The sequence below is a fragment of the Eumetopias jubatus genome, unplaced genomic scaffold (genome assembly GCF_037043125.1).
Source record: "Eumetopias jubatus isolate StellerSeaLion01/CBP00866 unplaced genomic scaffold, mEumJub1_p1.0 scaffold_5, whole genome shotgun sequence".
Taxonomy (NCBI): domain Eukaryota; kingdom Metazoa; phylum Chordata; class Mammalia; order Carnivora; family Otariidae; genus Eumetopias; species Eumetopias jubatus.
In genome coordinates this window covers 58174517-58199389 of record NW_028274811.1, presented here as the reverse complement: position 1 = coordinate 58199389, position 24873 = coordinate 58174517, and the positions used below count along the sequence as shown (strand labels likewise).

The 24873-nt window shown below is 40.3% G+C and overlaps 2 protein-coding genes across 5 annotated transcripts in view; one reads left to right on the top strand and one right to left on the bottom strand.

Moving 5' to 3' along the window:
- Positions 1-12538, top strand: part of WDR41 (WD repeat domain 41) — a 98891-nt gene extending 86353 nt beyond the window's left edge. For both annotated transcript variants that reach the window (XR_015768182.1, XR_015768179.1), the window contains 3 exons: positions 3009-3137; positions 4589-4734; positions 9638-12538. The gene's annotated coding sequence lies outside the window, so the exon portion shown is untranslated. The remainder of the gene's footprint in view (positions 1-3008; positions 3138-4588; positions 4735-9637) is intronic.
- Positions 1-24873, bottom strand: part of PDE8B (phosphodiesterase 8B) — a 212045-nt gene that overhangs the window by 27121 nt on the left and 160051 nt on the right. The gene's annotated exons all lie outside the window — the stretch shown is intronic.

The following is a 24873-nucleotide window of genomic DNA, read 5'->3' as shown; positions in this document are numbered from 1 at the left end:
TGTGAACAACTGTTTTATGTTTTTTCCTTTACAGATAAAGACCATTTGCTACAAAGCTAGTAAGTGCAGTGTGAATTTTTGATACTATACCAAATGAATACAACTTCTGCCTTGCAAATTGTTTTCTCAGTCAGCTTTAGCTCAAAACCAAGTAATCTTTAAATACTTAACTTTTCTCTCTGAAATCACATCTCTCCTTTAGGAACAAAGTCCCGTGACTTCTCTGATTACCCCAAAAAGCCCTTGTCTTTTGTTGACCCCCCCAGAGGCAAGCCGAATGACCTGTGGAGCTCCTACGAGGTTGACATGGGTTTTGGGTTCTGTCTAGATGGAGCCCAATGAAGCCCAAGGGCTAGGAGAAACACAGCCCAACCCTGCCTTTCAGATGGCAATGCCATGGTCCTGGCCAGGGAGAAGAGGAACAGGGGAGGAGAGGTGAGAGATACCAGGTCTCTCTGCTGAGGGAGCTTCCTGTCTGCCTTTCTCCACATAGGATGTGGTATTTGGCGCTTTTGGAGCTGAACGCACTGCACTCCCTCCAAAACCACAGCCCCTGAAACATCTCATCTACCTCTGATGGATTCTCTCCTCTGGACAGGAACAGAGCCTGGAAGTAATGCCTTGATGTCACTTGCTTTACAAGCAGAGGTTTCGCAGGGCCATGTCAGCACCTGCCACCCAGGACCCTGTTTCCTGACTCACTTCCTGATCCCCTGCGGCAGGAGCAGCGCCTGAGGCCCTCTGCTGGTCACACCCCAGCTGTACTAGGTTTTCTCAGAGCTTCCGGGCTCAGGTTCTCTCCACTCCTCTTCGGAAGACCACCTCCTCCCCTGCCCCCTTTAGAACTGAGGATTCACTTGGATGAAAACAGTCTTTAACAATTCCAACTTTTTTCTTGGAGGTCTAAACCCACCAGTCATTTATAACTGGCCATGAATGATTCCATTAGAATTATTTTCTCACATTTCTCATCTGTGCTCTCTGAGGAAGTCAACAGGGAAGGCAGCTGCTCTGTAGTTGGCTGTTCTCTGGTAGGCAGCCAGGGGGGTTAACTGTGGGGCAGGGAGAGAGACGGAGGGGCTGTCCGTGACAACAGCACTGTCTCCTACGGGTCTGCCATGTGCCAGCACCTTCACATGTGCCATCAGGCTAGTCAGGACAGTACCCCTGCAAAGGAGGAAGGACAGTCATTCCTCTGACAGATGGGGAAGCTGAGGTTTCACTGGCCTGAGCCTCCCAGCTAGTACTTGACAGTGCCCAATTTCCAACCCTGATCAGCTGGCTCTAAAGCCACTTCCTCTTTGTCACACTGCTCTCTACAGGGAGGACCTAGAAGGGAAGCTCTGGACCCAGGCCTGTTAAACTGGGGTCTGAGGACAACATCCTCTGTGTGAGAGCAAGGCAGCCATTTGGAATATAATTTCTTTTGAAATTTGGGGGAAGGCTTGAATCTCTGCTATCGAGAGGTTTTGTCACATGAATGCTAAAGCAAAGCAAAGCAATCATATTTCAACGTCCCCATGTCAACCACTGTCTGCGGAGTGTTTCTGTTTGTTTTTCCTTTTGTGAAAGAAAGCTTAAAGTGCAAAATGTGTCCACATGAAGTCATGACTGGGAATTTGGATCCGTGTGTCCCTGGGGAACCCAATGCTTCTGCGCTAGTTCCTACAATGTGAATACCTTGGCCTGCACTGCTCCTGCCAGAGTTCAAAGCTGGGATTTCTTAGCAAGTCCTTAGAAGCTTACAACTTGTTGTGGGGGGGGGGGGGGAGTAATTCATCATTTCAAACCTTTAAGTATTGAAAATGTTATAGGTTCCCACAGATGTTGCTATCCTTGTGCTAAATGCTTTGTTTACAAAAACTTGATTATGCTTGGCTCTAAAAGGCCCTACAAATTCTGGGTTTCTGTGTATGTGTGTGGGAGAGAGAGATTTCAGGATCATCTCTTTTCCTCTTCAGGAATAACCATTTCAAAATTTTATTTTCTTTACACACCCACCACTGTCTTAAACTAAAAAATTCTGTCAAGGTTGTGGAAAAGCTGGAACTCTCACACACCCTGCTGCAGAGAACAGAAAATTGTACCATCACTCTGAAAACAGGTGTGGCGGTTGCTTATAAAATCCAACATACACCTACCCTATGACCCAACTCCTCAGTATTCAGTTCAACTCCTAAGTATTTACCCAAGATAAACAAAAGCATATGATGTTCCCCAAAAGACTTCTCTAAGACTGTTCAAAGGAGCCCCAAACTGGAAATACCCCAGAAGTTCATTAACGAGGAAAATAAACTGTGGTCAATTGATACAATGGAATACTATTCTATTCAGCAATAAAAAGAAAAAGGGAAAAATTACTGATATATGCAACATAGATGCATCTCACAACATGGTAATGAGTCACAGAAGCCAAATGTAAAAGCGTAGACACTCTATGCAACTCTAGGACAGGCAAAACTCATCTGTGGTTCAGTATTCAGGACAGTGTTCCCTTTAGGGGTGGGAGGGGTAGGAGCAGAGTAGGGGTAATAGGCAAGGCCAGGAGAGAACTTCTGGGGTGGTAGATTCAGGACCTTCATGGGGCCTGGGTTACAGAAGTATGTGCATTTGTCAAAACTCAAGTAACGCTATACCTAAGATCTGTGCATTTCACTATATATAACTTTCACCTAAAAAATGAAAAAATCTGGAAACAAACATTAAACTCTAGTTAAAGTGCCAAGGGGTGAAATGTCCTGATATGTGTAACTTAGTTTAAAATCTATCAAAGAATAAGATCGGCTGATGAATAAATCAAGGATAGATGGACAGATAGACGATTGAGCAAAATGGTCATTACAGAACATAGGTGGTGGCTACATGTGTATCTACTTACAATGCTTCTGACTCTTCTATAGGTTCGAAAAATTTCATTAATGTGGGGAGATTATATATTTAACTGAGAATCTGGAAGGATGGCTAAATATTGCAAGCCTGAACTATAATTTAAAAATCTGTAAATATAGGATGAAGGACACCGAGAACAACTTGAAACTGAGCAAGGTGAATTACATGTCATGGTCCCTGGGACTCCCAGCCTACCATGAGCCTGGGCATGAAAATGATGTTCCACTTCAAACCGTAACTAGTGAATTGTAAGTAGAAGCTGTCTTAGAAGCATAGATTTTACCTGCTTAACTGTTTAATAGACGGATTTTAATGTTTCAGTGACTGATTTTATGTATTATATAATTACAAACGAACCTAAATTCTCTTACATTTTGTGGGAGAAAAACTCTGAGAAATAATTATATGAAAACACTCTTACTACAATATGTTAAATTAATATTTTGAAACTGTAAAACCATGAGACTTTTTAGCAGTTAAAATGAGTCAAGGCTAGGATCAGTGCAATAATTAGTAAGCAAGCAAATAAATGGTAGATAACTCCTTCAACCTTCATTTCAGAATCACCCTGGGAATGTGAACAGCATTTGGTAGAAATGTCCGAGGCTGCTTTTGTCATTATGGAATGGCCAAGTCATAAAAAGCATCCGTCTCAATTCAAATCACCAGATTTCCCAGTATATAAGCCTGGGCATCCATCTTGGATGCTTCTTTTTCTCTCATCCACAAGCCTAGTCCATCATCAAATCCAGGAAAATCTCCCTTCTCAATACCTCTGGGATCGCCCCCTTCACCTCTCTCTACTGCCAGCGTGCAGATGACCATCAGCTCTCCTCTCACCTCAGCCCATTCTCAACTCTTCAACCAGTGTAACCTAAACTGCATTTAATCCTGTCATCCTCCTGCTTAAAACTCGCCCTTCCTATTGGTCTTAGGGTCAGCCTCTTGAGACAGACTGGCTGTGTGGCTGTGCACTGTGGCCTGGCCCCTACCGCTCCGCTGGGCTCCCGTCTTGCAGGCCACACTGGCCTCCATTCCACCCCTCTAGTTTTCCCAGGCTCTTCACTACCACAGTGCCCTTACACATGTGATTCCTCTGCCTGGGAGGAACTTCCAAATCCACTCTCTTCCCTATGCCTCTTTGCCCTCTAGATCTTCACCAAAAGGTAATTTCCACAGGGAAGCCCTCCCCTCCTCAAATAAAGAAATCTTTAAATTAATTAATTAATTAAATGTCAAAGTTTAAAAACAAAGAATTTTAAAAGCTGGAAGAAACAAGTAGTTACATAAAAGGGAAACCCCCATAAGACTATCAGCTGATTTTTTAGCAGAAATGTTGCAGGGAGTGGCATAATATATTCAAAGTGCTAAAAGGAAAAAACCTGCAACCCAGAATACTCTACATGGGAAAATTATCACTCAATATTGAAGGAGAAATAGAGTTTCCCCAACAAAAAAGTTAAAGGCATTCATCAGCACTAAACCTGACTTACAAGAAATGTTAAAAGGACCTCTTTAAGTGGAAAAGAAAGGGCCATAATTAGAAGAATACTATGAAAGGAAAGGAGATTCACAAAATAAAAATTTCTAAGATGTGCACGTACATAAAATGGTGAGTGGGATAGTAAAATAAAATTGTTTCAGAATGTGTTCAAACTTAAGTGACCATCACCTTAATATAGACTATTTATATACTTAGGAAAACCTGTAATAGATACAAATACATGAAAAGAGAAAGAAAGCCAAGCATAACGCTAGAGGAAATTAAAAAAAAAAAAGGACAGAGAACAAAAGAAGAATAAAGGAAGACTAACAGGAAAACAACGAGAAAACAACAAAATGGTAGTAAGTACTTATCAATAATTACTTTTAAATATAAATGGTCTAAGGGCTCCAATTGAAAGACATGGGTGACTGAATGGATAAAAAAGAAGAATACCCATCTACATGCTTCCTAAAAAGAGACTCACTTCAGACCTAACATATAGACTGAACAGGTTGGAAAAAGATGTTTCATGTAAATGGAAGTGGAAAAAAAATAAAGCCAGGGTAGCATACTTATATCAAAGTTGACTTTAAAAGAAAGACTGTAACAAAAGACAAAGGAGGGCACTACACAATGATAAAGGCATCAATTCATTAAAAGGATATAATTATGTTAAATATCTATGCACCAACAAATTCAAATATCTCTGCACCCAACAGTGAACCACCTAAATACAGAAAGCAAAAATTAACAGACATAAAGGAAGAAACTGCCAGAAATACAGTAATAGTAGGGGACTTTAAGACCTCACTTACATCTATGGATAGATCATACAACAGAAAATCAGTAAGAAAACAGTGTCTTTGAACAACACGTTATACCAGATGGACTTAACAGATATATACAGAACACTCCATCCAAAAACAGTACAGTCACATTCTTTTCAAGTGCTTATGGTACGTTCTCCAGGATAGATCACATGTTAGACCTCAGAACAAGTCTCAATAAATTTATGAACAGTGAAATAATATCTAGCCTCCTTTCCAACCATGTAGTATCAAACTAGAAATCAATTACAAGAAGAAAAAAAAACCTCGTAAAAGCCACAAACATGTGGAGGCTAACCCAATGAACCACCAATGAATCAACAAAGAAATCAAAGAGGAGATCAAAAAAATACCTAGGGAAACTTGAAGACAAAAACACTGGTCTAAAATCTTTGGGACATAGTGAAAGCAGTTCTAAGAGAGAAATTTATAGCAATACAGACCTATCTCTAAAAATAAGAAAAATCCTGACAATCTGACCTTACACACCTAAAGGACCTAGAAAAAGAAAAACAAATGAAACCCAAAGTTAGTAGAAAAAAGGAAATAATAAAGAGCAGAAATAAAAGAAATAAGAGACAAAAAACATAATAGAAAAGATCACTGAAACCAAGAGCTGGTTCTTTGAAAAGATAACAAAATTGATAAACCTTTACCCAGACTCACTAAGAAAAAAAGAAGACCCAAGTAAGTAAAATCAGAAATGACAAAGAAGTAACAACTGATAACACAGAAATATGAGAGCTCTATTAAAAAATTATATGCCAACTAACTGGACAACCTAGAAAAAATGGATAAATTCCTAGAAACATATAATCTTCCAAAATTTAATCAGGAAGAAATGAAAATCTCAACAGATGATAGCTAGTATGAAACTGAATCATTAACTAAAAATTCCCATCAAAGAAAAGTCCAGGACCACATGGATTCACAGTGACTCTACCATAAATTTAAAGGAGTGTGAATACCTATTCTTCTCAAATTATTAGAAGGAAACAGAAGGAAAGCTTCCAAATACATATACAGGGCCAGCATTACTCTAATACCAAAACCAGACAAAGACACTAGACAAACAACAACAGAAAACAACTACAGGCCAATATCCCTGATAAACGTAGAGGCAAAAATCCTCAACAAAATATTAAACTGAATTCAACAATACATTAAAAGGATCATGCACCATGATGAAGAAGGATTTATTCTGGAGATTCTAGGATGGTTTAATACCCAGAGAAATCAATCAATGACACCACATCAACTAAGTGAAGGATAAAAATCACATTATCTTCTCAATAGATGCAGAAAAAGCATTTGACAAAATCCAACAACCATTCATGATAAAAACTCTCAACAAGGTAGATATAGAGGGAACCTCAACTTAACAAAAGCTATATATGACAAACACAATTAACATTACACTCAGTGTTGAAAACCTAAGAGTTTTACCTCTAAGATCAGAAACATGACAAGGATGTCCACTCTTACCATTTTTATTTAACATAGTAATGGAAGTCCTCACAGCCATCAGACAAGAAATAAAATGTATCTAAATGATAAGGAAGAAGTCAGACTGTCAGTATTTGCCGAGGGCATACTATACATAGAAAACCCTAAAGACTCCATCAAAAACTATTATAAGTGATGAGTGAATTCAGTAAAGTCGCAGGATACAAAATACACAAAAATCTGTTACATTTCTACACACTAATATCAAAGTAACAGAAAAAGAAATTAAGAAAATAATTCCATTAACAGTTGCATCAAAGAGAATAAAATATCTAGGACTAAATTTAACCAAGGAGATGAAAGACCTATCCTCTGAAAACTGTAAGACACTGATAAAAGACAACAGAACCAAATGGAAAAGTATTCCATGCTCATGGATTGAAAGAACAGTGTTAAATTGTGCATACTACCCAAGGCAATCTACAGACTCAGTGCAATCTCTATCAAAATACCAATAGCATTTTTTACAGAATTACAACAAATACTAAAATTTGTATGGAATCACAAAAGGCCCTGAATAGCCAAAGCAATCTTAAGAAACAAATCTGAAGGTATCATAATCCCAGATTTCAAGACATGCTACAAAGCTATAATAATTATAACAGTATGATAATGGCACAAAAAATAGACACCTAGGGCAAGAGACACCTAGGGCAATAGACACCTAGGGCTAAGGAAGCCCAGAAATAAACCTACACTTACATGGTTGATTAATCAAAGACAAAGGAGGCAAGAATACACAATGGGGAAAAGACAGTCTCTTCAATAAATGATGCTGAGAAAACCGGACTGTAAGGTAGCATTGTGTGTCAACTATACTTCCATAAAAACAAAATAAATATAAAAAGGGATTTAGAATGGCACATAACCTTAGCTGATAAAGACAAGGTTTGAGAGGACAGACTCTAATGTTGAAAGAAGTTCTCCTGCAGGTAAAATGCTATCAAATAGCATTACATGCTATAGAGAAATTGTTGGTGCAAGGAAATGTCGATCACTGTGGCAAACTTCCTCGTTGTCTCATTTTAAGAAATTGCCACAGCCACTCGAGCCTTCAGTGACCACCACCCTGATCAGCCATTAATACTACGGCAAGACCCTCCACCAGCAAAAAGATTACAGTGCACAGAGGATGGTTAGCAGTTTTTAGCAATGAAGTATTTTTATGAATGAAAGCCTTAACATGTGACAGGAAACCATCAAAATCTTAGAGGAGAACATAGGCAGAAACCTCCCTGATCTCAGCCACAGCAACTCCTTGTTAGACACATTACCAAAGGCAAGGGAAACAAAAGCAAAATGAACTATTGGGACTTCATCAAGATAAAAACTTCTGCACAGCAAAGGAAACAATAAACAATAAACAAAATTAAAGGCAGCCTACAGAATAGGAGAAGATATTTGCAAATGATGTATCAGATAAAGGGCTAGTATCCAGAATACATGAGGAACTTCTCAAACTCAACACCCAAAAACCAAATAACCCAGTTAAGAAATGGGTAGAAAACATGAGTAGACACTACCAAAAAAGACATCCAGATGGCTAAGAGACACATCATCTCACACCTGTCAGGATGGCTAAAATCAATAACATAAGAAACAACAGGTGTTGGCGAGGATGCGGAGAAAGGGGAACTCTCTAGCACTGTTGGTGAGAATGCAAACTGGTGCAGCCACTCTGGAAAACAGTATGGAGGTTCCTCCAAAAGTTAAAAACAGAACCGCCCTATGATCCAGGAATTACACTACTAGGTATTTACTCAAAGGACACAAAAACACAGGGATACAGGCATCCTGATGTTTATAGCAGCATTATCAATAACAGCCAAACTATGGAGAGAGCCCAAATGTCTATCAACTGATCAACAGATAAAGAAGATGTGATATATATATATATACACACACACAAATATTACTATATACTATATACAATATACAATAGAATATATATGTATATACATATACACACACACACATACACAATAGAACATTACTCAGCCATCAAAAAGAATGAAATCTTGCCATTTGCAATGACATGGATGGAGCTAGAGTCTATCATGCGTTAAATAAGTCGATCAGAGAAAGACGTAAATACCATATGATTTCACTCCTATGTGGAATTTAAGAAAGAAAACAGATGATCATATGGAAATGGGGTAAAGAAAAAAAGGAGAGAAGGAATCAAGCCATAAGAAACTCTTAATGATAAAAAACAAACAGAGAGTTGATGGAGTGAGGTGGGGGGAGGGGCTAGAGGGGTGATGGGCATTCAGGAGGGCACTTGTTAGGATGAGCACTGGGTGTTGTATGTAAGTGATGAATCACTGAATTCTACTCCAGAAACCAGTACTGCACTGTATGTTAACTACCTAAAATTTAAATAAATAAATAAAGTATTTTTAAATTAAGGTATGTACATTGCTTTTTATTTATTTATTTTATTTTTAAGATTTTTATTTATTTATTGAGAGAGCATGAGAGGGAGGAAGGTCAGAGGGAGAAGCAGACTCCCTGCTGAGCAGGGAGCCCGATGCAGGACTCGATCCTGGGACTCCAGGATCATGACCTGAGCCGAAGGCAGTCGCTTAACCAACTGAGCCACCCAGGTGCCCTGTACATTGCTTTTTAGACATAATGCTACTACAGAGTTAAGAGACAACAGTATAGTATAAACATAAATTTTATATGCGCTGGGAGACCCACTACTTCATTTCACTTGCCTTATTGAGATAGTCACTTCATCGCAGTGATCTGGAGCCAAGCCTGTAGTGTCTCCAAAGTATGCCTATATATTGTTTTTGTGTCACCCTTACCCCCAAATATTATGAAAAGGGGTAAAACTCCGGGTTCAATGAAGACAAATACTATTCTCTAAAATAATTAGTGTTGCTTGCAAAGTCAACGTATTAAGAAATGTTTTCTTTTTAAGATTGAACATACCTGATCAACAACTTCAAGACAGAACTGAAGGCTTCTGTGTGTGTGACAAGACTTCGGAGATACAGTGGAGCCCAAGTGCCGATGAGACATGTGATCACAGGAACACAGTCGTTGGAGACCCTCCCTTCATTTACATGTAACAAGAAGGGCAGTGCGGCCGTAGAACACAGCATTTCTTTGATCATCTTTCTTTACTGAAGATGCTTTGATGAGTATTCCCTCGGATGCTAAAAGTATTTGATGCATAGATCAAAGATGTTTTCTGTCTACTCTATTTTCAAAAGCTATTTGATAATACACTTCTCAAAATTCCCACCCAAACAGCAAACCAACACCAAACAGTGTTCCCCAAACACGGCAACAAAACACCCAATACAACATTTTGGATCCCCGTGCCCAGCAATCAACTTTACACAGCTCCTAAACCATGGGCCGGCCAGCCGCTGCCACTGTTTACACGTATTCTGAGTCTGGGTTCTCAAAATACCGGCGCACCAAGACAGAGGAGAAACTGCATACACGCCAATCCTGACGCTGGTGTCACATCTCTCCACTTCAGTTAATTATATGAGCCTAACATACTCGATACAACATCATCTCTCTCCTTTTATCTTAAACTTAAAATATTACTTTGTCGAAGCAACATGCATTGATCTGATATAAATGCTAATGCATTTGAACTTTTCAGATTACATTAGGTTAAAAAGAAAAATCCCAAGTTGTTTTTAGAAAATTTGCCATATGCCAAAGAGGAACAGATTTTATCTCCTCTCTGCTGTTTGGGATTTTCTGGGAAAAATTTAAGTGTCCCTCTTCTGTGCAATCCTAGATCTAGTATGTTTGGGTATCACCAGTATCCCCCAGTCAACATTTTCTTCGCTCACGGCTAGTGCCCACTGGCCCCACGGCCAACGTGCACTGGCAAGAGCCGTTACAAAGCAGCACTCATCAGATAGCCAGTGATAATTCCCTTTTTTATCTTTATCTTGTGGAAACACACTTAATCCAAGGTGCCTTTCGGGTTTACATGTTTTATCTTTTTTTCCCTTGTCCAGTTTCTCTTTTAATGGCTTTCAAATACCTACAATGTAAGCACCACTTTACTTCATACCTGGTAAACAGTGAGTTTTCTAATATGGAAATATGATCATGGTTTTTAAACTTCAGCATGAATCAAAATTGCCTTAAGGGCTTATTAAAATAGTTTGGGGGGCACCCCTCAAGTTTCTGATTCACTAGGTCTGGGTGGAGCCTAGAATTTGGATCTCTAACAAGTTCCTAGAGGAGGCCAAGGCTGTGGATGTGGGGGCCATGCTGTAATACCTGGGGACCCCTGTACTCAGAGTGCACTGGGCACCAGCAACTTTGCTGACACCTGGGAGCCTATCAAAACTACCTACTCTCAGACCCACTGAATCGGAATCTGTATTTTAACAGTTATCTCCAGGTGATTTTAACATCACAGTTTGCGGAGCACTGGTTTAAGTGGAAAAATCTCAGGCTTGCCAACAGATGTTTTAATAGCTCCATTTCCAGTTGTATAAACCTGGGGAATGTATGAGCTTCACTGAGTCTCAGTTTTCTCATGGGTAAATGGGGACCAATGCCTACTATTCAGGATCTACAAAGATCAAATGAAATCACGTGTGCAAAATGCCAAGCCCAGGCTTGTTTTTTTTTTTTTTTTAAGATTTTTATTTATTTATTTGAGAGACAGCGAGCGAGCAAGTACTACCAGGGGCAGCGGCAGAGGGAAAGGGAGAAGACTCCTCACTCACCAGGGAGCCCGATGCGGGGCTCGATCCCAGGACCCTGGGATCATGACCTGAGCCGAAGGCAGACGCTTAACGACTGAGCCACCCAGGCGCCCCCAGGCTTGTCTTTACCAGAATCACCTGGAAGGTTGTGAAAGCACGTTGCTAGGCTCCACTGCCATAATTTCTGTTTCAGTAGAACTGGGTTGGGGCCTGAGAATTTGTGTTTCTAACAGGTTCCCTGTGAGGCTGAGGCTGCTGACCAGGTGGCCTTTCTTTGAGAACCACTGGACTAGCCCATAGAGGGCACCCAGATAGTGCTGGTTCCCTTAGCCTTCTCTCTCTCACAGATGTGTCCTGTTTGTTGAGAATCTGGATTCAGGGATGTTTCTATTGTTTATTATTTCAGTACTGATTTTAGTTTACAAAATCATTTCTTTAAAGCCTACATTGAGTGCATGTGGTGTGTTTCTCACTTCTCTGCTGTCACTCACTTAGCCTGTGTCCCCTCACTGCTCAGTGATGAAGAGAAACGTATCAATAGCTTCAGAAAGAAATTTCATCTGGCTTCAAGTTTCTTGCTCTTAAAGAACTGTCACGGACTGATGGCACTTTTGCAAAACACTTTTATGTGTAAACTCCTATGCCTGTTAGATTTTGTCAGGGGAATGAGGGAATTACAAAGATCCCAGTTTCCCACTTCTGTTCCACTAGTGCTTAACAGAGAGTCATTCAAGTGTTTAATGACACCAGAGCTTCATTTGCACCGCCATTAGCCTAAGACAGAAGCAATCGGCAGGACCTTCTCTTCATAAATCAGGCCCTTTGATAGCTACGGCAGAGACAGGACCTCACAAAGGAAATATTAATAATAATGAGAGAAGAGAAGAGTAAAACAGCTTTATCATTGTGTGTCCTGAGGTTCTGAGAATGCTGTTCAGTAGAATCTTTGTTTACATTTTGTGATCACCTCCAGAAGAGAAAGGGCATGGCTAATTACTAGCTCACTTATCTAGCTCAACTCAAGAAATATTTATTGGGCCTAAGAGACAAAGATGGTTAGAACACAGTCTCTGCTTTCCAGTGATTTATTGTGTAACAGGGGACAAAATACAAGTACTGTCACGATGCATCTATTCATTGTTTGTTGAATGTCTACCATGTGCCGGGTCATGCTTTAGGCACTGGGGTGTGTTAGAAAACAAAAGAGAGGGTCTCAGTAAACTGGTTCAGAAGTGCCAAAGATAGTATTTTGCAAGGGTGGGATGCTGAGGATTAAAAAATAAGTTGAGGGTATTCTAAAACATGACACCAAGTAACAACCCACATCACAGAAATATAATTGTAAGAGAATATTATGAAAAAGTGTATTCCAACAAACTGGACAACCTAGAAGAATGGATAAAGTCCTAGAAACATATAACCTCCCAAAACTGAAGCAGGAATACAAAATTTGAAGAGGCCAATTACCAGCAAGGAAATTGAATCAGTAATCAAAAAACTCCCAACAACAACAAAAAAGTCCAGGACCAGACATCTTCACAGGCTAATTCTACAGAACACTTAAAGAAGAACTGATACCTCTTCTTCTCAAACTAATCCAAAAAATAGAAAAGGAAAGAAAACTTCCAAATTCATTCTATGAGGCCTGCATTACCCTGATTCCAAAACCAGATAAAAACACCACAAAAAAAAAAGACAACTACAGGACAGTATCTCTGATGAACATAGATGCAAAAATCCTCAACAAAATACAAGCCAACCAAATTCAACAATGTATTAAAAAATTCAGGGGCACCAGAATGGCTCAGTTGGTTTAAGGGTCTGCTTGCGGCTCAGGGTCCTGGGATTGAGCCCCGCATCAGACTCCCTGCTCAGTGGGAAGTCTGCTTCTCCCTCCCCCTGCTCTTGTGCTCATGCTTGTTCGCTCTCTCACCCTCTCAAATAAATAAATGAAATCTTTTTAAAAAATTCATTTACCACTATCAAATGGGATTTATTCCTGGGATACAAGGGTGTTACAATATTCACAAATCAATGTGATACATCACATGAGTAAAAGAACTATATGATTATTTCAATAGATGCAGAAGAGCACCCTTGCATCCCACCTTGCAAGAAATGCAGAAGAGCATCTGACAAAGTACCACAACCATTGAGGGTAAAAACCCTCAACAAAGTAGGTCTAGAGAAAACATACCTACACAATCAAGGCCATAAATGAAAAACCCACAGCTAAAATCATCTTCAGTGGGGAAAAACTGTGAGCTTTTCCCCCAAGTTCAGGAACAAGACAAGGATGTCCACTTTGACTACTTGTATCTAACATACTACTGGAAGTCCTGGCTGCACAATCATACAACAAAAGGAAATAAATTGTATCCAAATTGGTAAGGAAGAAATACAACTTTCACTATTTGTAGATGACATAATCCTATACATAGAAACCCTAAAGATTCCACCGAAAAACCACAGAACTGATAAATGAATTCAGTAAAGTCACAGGATACAAAATCAATATGCAGAAGTTCATTGCATTTCTATACACTAATAACGAAGCAGGAAGAGATATTAAGAAAATAATCCCATTTACAATTGCACCAAAAATAAGATACCTAGGAATAAAATTAACCGAAGAGGTAAAATACCTGTACTCTGAAAACTATAAAACACTGATGAAAGAAATTGGAGATGACACTAAGAAATGGAAAGATATTCCATGCTTAGAGATTGGAAGAATATTGTTAAAATGTGTATAATACTACCCACAACAATCAATACATTTAATGCAATTCCTATCAAAATACCAACAGCATTTTTCACATAACTGGAACAAATAATACTAAAATTGTATGGAAACACAAAAGATCCTGAATAGCCAAAGCAATCTTGAAAAATGAAAAAAAAAGTTGGAGGTATCACAATTACAGACTTCAAGTTATATTACAAAACTGCAGTAACCAAAACAGGTATGGTATTGGCAAAAAAAAAAAAAATAGACATATAGATCAACGGAGGATAAGAAACCCAGCAATAAACCCACAGTTATGTGGTCAACTGCCTCTTCGACAAAGGAGGCTAAAACGTGCAATGGGAAAAAGACAGTCTCTTCAACAAATAATGTTGGGCAAACTGGACAGCTACATGAAAGATAATGAAACTGGACTACTTCTTACACCATACAAACTCAAAATAGATTAAGAAGCTAAATATGAGACGTGAAACCATAAAAATCCTAGAAGAGAGCACAGATAGAGAAATTCTCTGACATTGGCCATAGCATCATTTTTCTGGATAGGTCTCCTAAAGCAAGGGAAATAAAAGCAAAAATAAACTATTGAGACCACATCAAAATAAAAAGCTTCTGCACAGCAAAGGAAACAATGAATAAAACTAAAAGACAACCTACTGAATGGGAAAGATATTTGCAAATGACATATCCAGCAGTTAGCTTCCAAAATATATAAAGAACTTCTACAACTCAACACCCAAAAAACAAATAATCCAATTTAAAAAAATGGGCAGAAGACATGAACAGACATTTTTCCCAGGAAGACATCCAGATGACCAACAGACACATGAAAAGATGCTCAACATTACTCATCATCAGGAAAATTCAAGTCAAAACTACAATGAGCTATCACCTCACACCAGTCAGAATGGCTAAAATCAACAACACCAGAATCAACAGGGGATGGCGAGGATGTGGAGAAAAAGTAACCCTCTTGCACTGCTGGTGGGAATGCAAACTGGTGCAGCCACTATGGAAGACAGTATGGGGGTTCCTAAAATATTTAGAAATAGAACTACTCTATGATCCAACAATTGCTCTACTGGCATTTAGCCAAAGAATATGAAAACAGTAATTCAAAGGGATACTGGACTCCTATGTTTACAGCAGCATTATTTATAATAGCCAGGAGATGGAAGCAGCCCAAGTGTCCACCTACACATGAATGGATAAAGAAGATGTGGCATATATACATACAATGGCATATTACTGAGTCATAAAACAATGAAATCTTAACATTTGTTTTTGTTTTTTATAAAGATTTTATTTATTTATTTGACGGGAACATAGCCAGAGCAGGAACACAAGCAGGGGGAGTGGGAGAGGGAGAAGCAGGCTTCCCGCTGAGCAGGGAGCCCAATGCAGGGCTTTATCCCAGGCCCCTGGGATCATGACTTGAGCCAAAGGCTGATGCTTAATGACTGAACCACCCAGGCACCCCAAGAATGAAATCTTAACATTTGTAAAGACATGGATGGAGTTAAGAGTATTATGCTAAGTGAAATCAGTCAGTCAGAGAAAGACAAATACTATATGATTTCACTCATACGTGGAATTTAACAAAACAAATGAGCAAAGGGGAAAAAAAAGAGAAAGAGACAAACCAAGAAAGAGAATCTTAACTATAGGGAACACACTGATGATTACCAGAGGGGAAGAAGATGAGGGGATGGGTCAAATAGGTGACAGGGATTAAGGAGTGGACAGGTCATGATGAGCACAGGGTGATGTATGGAATTGTTGAAGCACTATATTGTATACCTGAAACTAATATAACACTATATGTTAACTATACTGGAATTAAAATAAGAAAAGAAACAGACTCTTAACTACAGAGAACTGATGGTTAACCAGAGGGGAGGTGGGTGAGGTGAGGATGGGTGAACTAGGTGATGGGGAGTAAGGAGGGTACTTGCTGTGAAGAGCACTCAGTGATGTAGGGGATTGCTGAATCATTATATTATACACCTGTAACTAATGTAATACAGTATGGTAACTATAGTGGAATTAAAATAAAAATTTATTAAAAAATAAAGAGAAAATGTTACACCATCACATAAATACAAAGAATTATAAGAGACAAATCCAAAAAAAAAAACAAAAACATACACCAACATAATGGATAACCTAAAAGAAATGGATAATTTCTAGAAACACACAATCTTCCAAGACTGAATCAGGAAGAAATAGAAAATCTCAAAAGACTAATTACTACTAACAAAATTGAATTGGTAATCAAAAAACTCCCAACAATAAGTCCTGAACCAAATGGCTTCATAGGGGAATTCCACCAAACATTTCAAGAAGAATTAATACCCTCTCCTCAAACTATTCCTAAAAGTACCAGAGGAAAGAACATTCCCAAATTCATTTATGAGGATAGCATTACTCTGATACCAAAAGCAGACAAAAACACCAAAAAAAAAAAAAAAATTACAGGACAATATCCCTGATTAACATAGGTGCAAAAGTCCTCAACAAAATATTAGGAAACCAAATTCAACAATACTTTAGAAAAATCATTCACTACAACCAAGTAGGATTTATTTCAAGGATGCAAAGGTGGTTCAATGTTAACAAATCAAAGTGATACAACACATTAACAAGAGAAAAGATAAAAAGAATAATGGTCATACCACTAGATGTAGAAAAAGCATTTGACACAATTCAACATCCATTCATAATAGAAACACTCAACAAAGTCATTACAGAAGGAATGTAAACTCAACATAACAAAGGCCATATATGGAAAAACTCACAGCTAACATCATGCTCGAAAGTGAAAAAATAAAAGCTTTACCTCTAACATCAGGAACAAGACAAGGATGTCCACTCTCACCACTTTTATTCAACATAGTACAGGAAGTCCTAGTCACAGCAATCAGACAAGAAGTAAAAGGCATTGGAATTGAGAAGAAATAAAACTTCCACTATTTGCACATGACATGATACTCACGATACACAGAAAAGCCTAAAGACTCCACCAAAAAGTTATTAGAATAAATGAATCCACTGATGTTACAGGATACAAAATTAATACACAGAAATCTGTTCTATTTCTATACACTAACAATAAAGTAGCAGAAAAAGAAGAAAACAGCTCCATTTACAATTTTACCAAAAAGAATAAAACACCTAGGAATAAATTTAACTAAGGATGTAAAAGATCTCTATTCTGAACTCTCAAACACTGGTGAAAGAAACTGAAGACAAAATAAACAAATGGAAAAATACACCATGCTCATCTATTCAAAGAATTAATACTATCAAAATGTCCATACTACCCTCAGCAATCTACACATTCAGTACTATCCCCATCAAAACACAAATAGCATAATTCGTAGAGCTAGCAAAATTACCCTAAAATTTGTATGGAGCCACAAAAGACCTCGAATAGCCAAAGCAACCTCGAGAGAAAAGAACAAAGCTGGAGGTATCACAAGCCCAGAATCTAAGATACACTACAAAACTAGAGTATGCAAAACAATATGGTACTGTCACAAAAACAGATACATAGATCAACAGAACAGGATAGAGAGCCCAGAAATAAACCCACAGCTATACAGTCAATTAATCTATGACGAAGCAAGAACATACGGTGGGAAAAAGACAGTCTTCAATAATGGTATTGGAAGAACTGGACAGCTACATACAAAAGAATGAAACTGGACCATTTTCTTACACCGTATGCATAAAGAAACTCCAAATGGAGTAAATACCTAAATATGAGTCCTGAAACCACAAAACTCCTTCAAGAAACCAGGCAGGAATCTCTTGGATATCACCCTTAGCAGGGTATTTATGGATAGGTCTCCTTGGGCAAGGGAAGCAAAAGCAAAAATAAACTACTGGGGCTTCACAATAATACAAAGTTTTGCATAGCAAAGGAAGACATAACAAAACCAAAAGGCAACCTACTGAATGGAAGAAGAATTTGCACATGATATATCTAATAAAAGGTTAATATCCAAAATATATAAAAAATTTATACAAGTCAATACCACAAAACCAAACTATCCAATTAAGACATGAGCAGAGGACCTGAATACACATTTTTCTGAAGAAAGCATACAGATGACCAACAGACATGAAAAGATGCTCGGCATCACTAATCATCGGAAAAATGCAAATCAAAATGGCTATATATATCTTCTCATACCAGCCAGAATGGCTAGCATGACAATGACAAGGGAAAAACAAATGTCAGTGAGGTTGTGGAGAAAAGGGAACCTTCGTGCACTGTTGGTGGGAATGTAAATTGGGGCAACCACTGGAAAACGGGATGCAGATTCCTCAAAAATTTCAAAATAGAAGTACTGTATGACCCAAGAATTCCACTTCTATTTACCCAAAGAAAATGAAAACACTAATTGGAAAAGATACATGCACCCCTATATATTTATTGCAGCATTATTTACAATAACCAAGATATGGAGGCAACTCAAGTGTCCATCAACAGATGAGTGGATAAAGATGGAGTATATAAATTCGTACAATGGATTATCACTCAAGCATAAAAGAATAACGAGATCTTGCCATTTGTGGCACCATGAATGGACTTAGAGGGCATGACGCTAAGTGAAGTAAGTCACACACAGTAAGTCACACAGAGTAACAAACTATATGATTTCACTTATATGTTGAATCTAAAAAACAAAACAAATGAACAAAAAAGACTCCTAAACACAGAGAACAAACTGGGGGTTGCCAGAAGGGAGGTGGGTGGAGGGATGGACAAAATAGATCAAGGGGAGTAAGGGACACAAACATCCAGTTATAAAATAAGTAAGTCTCAGAGCCCCACATCGGGCTCCCTGCTCAGCGGGAAGCCTGCTTCTCCCTCTCCCACTCCTCCTGCTTGTGTTCCCTCTCTCGTGGTGTCTGTCAAATAAATAAATAAAATTTTTTAAAAAAACTTAAATAAGTTTCAGATAGGAAAAGGTTAGCATAGGAAATATAGTCAATAATATTGTAATAACATTGAACGGGGACAGATGGTGACTACACTTATCATAGTGAGCACTGAGCAATGTATAGAATTGTTGAATCAATATGCAGGACCCCTGAAATGATTATAACACTGTACGTTAATTATACTACATTAAAAAAATTAAAAATGAAATGAAAAAATAATAAACTGTAAAAGAGAAAGGCACACCCATAGACTCTCGTATGATTTGAGGAAAATGTCATTACATGGCAAGGCAAAAGAAAGGTGAGGGATCCGAAGCTGGAGAATTTAATGCCAGCCAAGGATGGTCTGACATTTCAAGAGGTTTGAATTTTAAAATACCAAGAGAACAGGAGAAGCAGCTTCTGCCAAGCAAGAGCAGCAGACAAGTTCACAGACCTCATGAAGAAAATCATGGAGGAGCAGAGACACCTCTGTGTACAGACTTTTAATACAGATAAAGTGTTTTGCTCTGGGGAAAAAAATGCCATGAAGGATATTAGTAAAGAAGAGAGGAGCACCAGAATTAAGGCAGGAATGGAAAGGCTAACTATTATTTTGTGCAAATAAAGTCAGCTTTTATAGTCAGGACTCTTCTGTCTATAAAGCTGCAAACCCTAGTCTCAGAGGCAGAGAGCAATACCAGCTGCCAGCTTCACAAGAGCTGTGCACCAACGGGGCCTGGATGATGGGATTTTTCTGGATTGGTTTTGTGGATGCTTTGTCCTTGAAGTCAGGAAGTACTTTGCTAGTAAGGGACTGCCTTTTAAAGTTCCTTTGATACCGGACAATGCCCCTGGCCACCCAGAAGCCCAGGAGTTCAACACCAAAGGCATCCAAGCGGTCTACTTGCCCCAAACACAATGTGTCTTACTCAGCCTCCAGATCCAGGGAATCATCAGGACCTTTAAGGCTCATTAAACATGGTGCTCTCCAGAAAGGATTGTTGAGGCCACAGAAGACAGCGCCAACAGAAGAACACCCTCAGTCTGCAAGGATTACACCATCGAAGGTGCCACTGCCATTAAAGAAAAAGCTGTAAAAGCCTCAAACCAAAAGCAACAAATTCCTGCTGGAGAAAACGGTGCCTAGATGCTGTGCAAGACTTCCCAGGCCTATGACAGAGCCAATCAAGGAAATAATGAAAGAGCGTGGATATGGCAAAAAAAAAAAGGGGGGGGGGAGTGGGGGAGGGAGTAAAGGGTTTCAAGATATGGACCTTGGAGAAATTCCAGAGCGGACAGACATCCCACCAGAGGAATTAACCGAAGATGACTTGACGGCCATGAGTGCCTCTGAACCAGCACCGGATGAGGAAGAATGGGATGCAGAAGCAGCAGTGCTAGAAAATGTAACCACCATTAGACCATCTGGCAGAGGCGTTCTTATTACTCAAGACGGCTTCTGACTTCTTTTATGACACGGACCCTTCTCTGATACAGGCTCTGAATCTAAAGCAAACAGTGCAAGAAGAGTTGGTAACATACACAAGTATTTGCAGAGAAATGAAAAAGCCAAAAAGTCAGACAGGCGTTAGGATGTATTTCTGTAAAGTAGCATCGAGCACGCCTGCCTCTCTTGCCTCCCCCACCATCGACCCCCGCCACGTCTTCTGCCTCTGCCCCCCCCCGAGACGGCAAGGCGACTCCTTGTGTTCCTCCTCCTCCGTCTACTCCATGGGAAGCCCAGATGGCGAAGGTGTTTATGACAACCCACTTCCACTTCATGAAGAGGAAACCATCATGCCACATACTTAATAAACTCATCAGCTGCGTGTATCTGAGCGTCTTCGGGTGGCAATCCGGTAACCGTAGGGCAAGAAACGTGTGAGATGTTTCTGTGTCGTCATCGCCTGAGCGGCCATCGTGTAGGACATCGTGGGCCACACCTGGACGGGAGCAGACAGCCTAGTCTCACGCCGGCGTAAGGCGGGTGACATTTAATATAAAATTCATCATGGGTCTTCTGGCTTCACCGTACAGACTGCCGCTCTCTCTCATAATCGGAGAAACTGTGTATCAGCCTATCATCACAGGTAAGTGGTTTTAAGAAAATGTAAGAACGTTTCTAATACTGTATTAAAGGTAGCACTATAACACTATATGCCATAAAAATTTTATAACGATTCATTCACTAGCGTAGAGGCTAGGTTACCATGAGGCAACCATATCGATTACACTAGACTATAATAAAGCAATCACAGTGTCGCTTTGTTGTCAATGCACGAATCGTTACTGTAAATAGGAATTTCCTTTTCACATTATCTTGTCATTTTTGATGCCCAGTGTAAGATGTATAACATACACAGCACTCTGTCAGATAAGAGGATATTGATATAGGTACTGACGATTCATTTTGTAAACAGATGATGTAAACTACAGTATCAATAAATACAGAACAGTACTGTAAATGTATTTTCTCTTATAACATTTCTTAAAACATTTTCTTGAGCTTACTTGATTGTAAGAATACAGTACATAATACATACAACACACAACATATGTGTGCATTGATTTTTTTATTAGTAAAGCCTCTGTTCACTAGTAAGCCATTAGTAGTTAAGTTTTGGGGGAATCAAATTTTTACATGCAGTTTTGTGTTGGGGGTCGGCACGGGCAACCTCCACGTTGTTCAAGGGTCAACTGTGTTGGTCACCTCCCTTAAGGCCCTAAAGAAAGAAAGAAGACACTGGAAGCTCCTTGGAACGGTAACCATAGTGGGATGAAACATGACCAAGTGCTGGGCTCTGTGATGCAGCTGGTGCAGCCAAGGCTTGGAAGGGACACAGGGCCTGGGGAGGGGACATTCAGCAGGAGGAACTGGATCCTAAATCTGCCCTTGAATATCTGTCTGGGGCTTGGGAGCGAACACTAAAATGTGTGCCAAGAAGCTGAGCTTTCCGGAGTGGAGGTTCCATGGGAGAAAGCATGTGCCATGCCAAAGGAGGGCCAAGGGGCCACATGCTGGGGCTGTAAGTCACCTGGACAGACCTCACAGGCAACAGGGAACCAGTGCAAGTTTTTAAGATGAAAATAAATTATCTGGATGGCACGTTGGGAAGATGAATCTGGCACGGAGTGCAGGATGGATGAGCATGAAGGGATGGCTTTAACTCAGTGATGCTGGAGAAAGTTAATGTTTTTCTGCAGGAAGAAAAGATGGACCTGAAAGACCATCATGAATCACACTTTCTTCTCTGAGTATGCTACCAAAAATGCAATGCTAAAAGTCACGATTTCTCCAGAGAATCAGACGATTTCCACCCTTGAGGAACCCTATCCTCCCGTGGGGAAGTATTCGTTACCAAAGCCAGGCCAGCTTCATTGGCCCCTGCTGAGGAGTTGGAGGTGACAATTACACTCCAAAGGGATGCCCTGTGGAGCCAGTTTATGAGAAGAAGTGTTTAAAAAAAAAAAAAAGTAAAAAGAAAAAGAATTGTGGGCTGTTTATGCCAAGATGCATACACAGACAACTCACTTAGGTCTATGACTCAGTGACGTCAGAACCCTAGCAAAATGTAAAACTTCTCAGGCTACCATTGGTATTCTGAAAATCAAAGGTCAAGGATGCTGCCAGCAACGCTGGGTGTCAAGCGTGCCTTGGGCCAGAGAAGAGTTCAGCCACAAGAGGGGGTGGTGCTTCTGCACAGCGCACTCCAGAGCCACCCACTAACTGCTCTGGCCACCGAACCCAGAGGAACGTGACCAAGTCCCAGAAAATAAAATGCTGCCTCACCTCCAGCGGCTGCAGAGGGAGCAAAGTCATTATGAAATGAGTTGCTTTTCCTTTCATTTTTATAGAGAGATACTTGCTTTGTGTTTTCTTGGGAAACCAAATTTTATATCCCCTCTTCTAAGTTTCCAAATAGCAGTCAGTATTGTCTAAAAAGAACTTTTGACAGATCTTTTTCCCCAGCACTTTACCCTCTTGCCCCAATAGAAGCTGATGAATTGAGAAGCCCCGAAGGGGCTTTGTGCCTCCGCAAGGGCTGCTGTGGGCTGACTCACGGCCGGCCCTGGCACAGAGGTCCTGAGCGGATACCCTGCACTGAAGGGCCCTTGCTGGCCGCCAGGGGGCTGCCAGACAGGAGCGAAGCCTGGACCCCGAACGCCCCCCCCCATTAAATATTTTAAAGATGCTACACTTTTCATTCCACTTTGAACTGCGAATCCAGGGAACAGCCCCAGAGCCAGTGCTCCAACAATCCCTGTTGACTGACTTATCCAAAATAAGGCGACAGGCCCAGGTGCCCGCCCCAGGGGCCACAGCCCTGCACCTGCGACGGCCTGCCAGTCATCATGGCGCTGCCACGGCCCGAGAGAGCTTCCGGCCACCCCGAGGCCTCCATTTCCACAGCGATGAACTCCCCCAGCACCGACACAGAGGTGAACACGCCGAAATCAAGAGTCAGATGCTTAACTGACTAAGCCACTTACTCCCCCTATTTTTTAATTTATATTATTTATTTTTTTTAGATGATGATGAGCTACTGGGAGATCCTTCAGAATGGGGCCTGCGGTCCTGCTGACCACACAGCGCCAAGCCGCCCTGACAGGGTGAGGGCACCTGTGTCTACCTGCTCCCTGACAGTTCTCAGTATAGGCCTGCATGCTCAGAATGTTCCAGGTTCACCCTCCACCTCGTCAGCCAGGGAACTAACTCCCTCTCAGCTTCAGACCCCAGCGGCCCTTTGTGACTGGCCACAGCAGCCACCTGCAATGCCAGCCACAAAGCTGTGTCTCTCCTCTCCTCTGCCCCAAGACTTCCCCACACATGTAATTCCATCGCTGCATCCACAGTGTCCCTGCCTGTCTTTGTTCCCCGCTGGGACCTCCTAGTGAGGCTCTGCACCCTCAGACACACAGTAGGTACTCCATTTATGTCTGCTCAGGGTTTGGCAGTTCCAACGTAGTTCTCAGGAAAAACTGTGGTTTTGCAACATCAGAGGCCTTTCTTTAAATAGCTTCAAGTAAGTATGTACTAAAGCTAAATGGAAAAATTTTGTTTACTTAATGGCTTTAGCAAATACATCGATAAATATTTGGAGCATCTACTGTGAGTCAAGTCCATGTGCACAAATCAGCATCATGCTAATACGCTGATGACACAAGAAACATTTCTAAATGTGAATAGGCACTTCCAGGGATAACTGAGGTCATGTTTTCAACTGCAGTTCCCTTTTTCTCCAACTTCCTTTTAAGAAGTCAAACTTGGATGGGTGCCTTGGAAAGACATGGAAAATAGTTAACAGCACATGAGACACATTAGCTCCAGAGAGATCAACATGCTACATGTAATACTAATCTGGGACTAGACAGAAGCTTCAGCTTTAATTCCTAGACTTTCCAAAGGTTACCGTGTTAGAGAGTAAAAAGTAGTTTTCAAAGTAATTTCTGGATGTCTACAGGGCACACATGGTGGCATCCCTTCCCCAAGATGAGAACTGATCCAAAGCAGGATAAAATTAACAGTCCGACGGGTGATGCAGAAGAGAAACATCACCGTCCCCTCATGGCAGGTTTGGGGGAGACATGGCTGGCGGGTTTTGGAAGTTTTCTTGGAGGAGAAGCTGGGTTGAGTCCTGAAGGACAAGGAAGCTGCAAACAGCTGATGCCATTAAAAACATGAGATGGATCTCAAATATTGGGCATTTAGGACAAACTCAAACATTTTTATCACTAGGGATTAGCAATGAGCAGAAACCGTCCCGGGATTCTGGGTGCCTGTCT